Here is a 1,838-nt window from a genome sequence, read left to right on the forward strand (position 1 = left end):
AAAGATAATATTTGGAAACCTCATCAATTTTCAATTCAAAGGATATATTTAAGGCAAAATGAATATTTTATATTTTTTAAAAGATGTTTCTGCATCTCAGAGTACTTTATAATCTTCTGTTTGCATTTATGGTCTCTGAATGTGCTTTTTAAGAACATAGAACTTCAGGTATGCTAATCTGACCATTATATGAAAACTAAATTCTCAGAAGGGATCACCAAAATTATTAACTTGTTGGTACAAGTCTACACTTGATTGTAATTAAACATTTAGAAGTCCGAGTTGTAACCATCTCAATATCTTATCATGGTTTATGATACTTATGGTATCTTAAATGGATTTTATTTTTTAAATAAAATAAATGGTATGACTTGCGGTATGATTATGCTCGTGACAAAGAACTTTAAATATTTATAAAGGACCATGGTAATTAATATATATTAGATTTTTGCTACTATATGTCACCACCAATAAAACATAAAATGTAATATACTAAATAGCGTGCTTTGTTTATGCTGAAAAGAATAATGCTATGTTAATATAGTATTTGGTGTTTTACTGTCAGGCATTTGTAAATTATCTGAGACCAAGTTAAGCTGAATTTATTTATCCAATGAATATGTATTGAACATTTCTACACATATACCAGTCTGACATTGTCCTAGGCAATGGTGATACCAGGTAAATAAGACATTCCTTATCCCTATTAAATAACTTAAAATTTAATGAGGAAGAATATCATAACCTTGGCATATATGTTATCTAATGTTATTTATTGGTTGAATGAAGATACTGCATTTACAGATTAAGAGGTATAAAAGTGAATTAATTTGTGATGCTTCAGTAATTATATAACTGACTTCTTGTTTCTGCCTTTAAAATGCCTCCAATTTACTATAGTACTTTATTAAAATAGGTTGTAACTCATTAAGTCATGTTTTTCCTAAGCATAAAATTGCTACATAAATGTTTAGAATTTCAGACATCTCAGGCATCTGCTCTATGCAACTTGTATTACTTCTTACAACTTAATTAAAGACCACTTAAAATTATAAACTGTAAATAGAAGCTTTCATCTTAAATTAATTACTGGAAAATAGTGTATCAAGCAATGGTGTCAATCTTGAAAAACATTGCATAGAATGAAAAACTATTATGTATACATCTTAAACATTTTAGCTGTGAAAATGATAACAAAATACAAAAAGGTAAAGAATAAAAATGTATTATAGTATCTGCAGTAGTATATTTCACAGAGATTTGAATTAAAATATTTTAAAGCTGCCATAAAAGTTCTGTAATCCAGTTTCTCAGAGTCCAGAAATCTCTGTGTTTTGAAATTTGCCAAATTGAAAGTTATCTAGAATATTCTAGTGGTCCAGCATTTTAACTAGCTTGACAGTCTCTCATAAATTGTTTTCATATTGCTACAGACTGAGATTCTCTTTAATCTGGTTACTTTAAATATAAAAAGGACATGATGAAAACACTAAATTAACAAAAATCTGATATGCTATAACTATTTTAGGAGGATAGAGAAAGGGGTGTTTAAGTGAATTCAAATCCCTCATCTACCATAGGGTAAGAATAACAATCACTATCACTTATATGATCACAATATTTTGAGCAAGCCATTACAAATATATTATTTTTGCCTCATTTAATCCTTATAATAACTTTATGTGGTAGATGCTATTATTTTTATTATACAGACAAGAAACTGAGACCTAAAAAAGTTACTTGCTAAATGTAACAGAACTAGTAAATGGTATTGGGATTCAGAACCAATCTTTTTAAAATGGATGGTTCATAAGAAAAGCATATTATAGATACTAGAA

This window comes from Talpa europaea (genome assembly GCF_964194135.1).
Source record: "Talpa europaea genome assembly, chromosome: 4".
Lineage (NCBI taxonomy): Eukaryota > Metazoa > Chordata > Mammalia > Eulipotyphla > Talpidae > Talpa > Talpa europaea.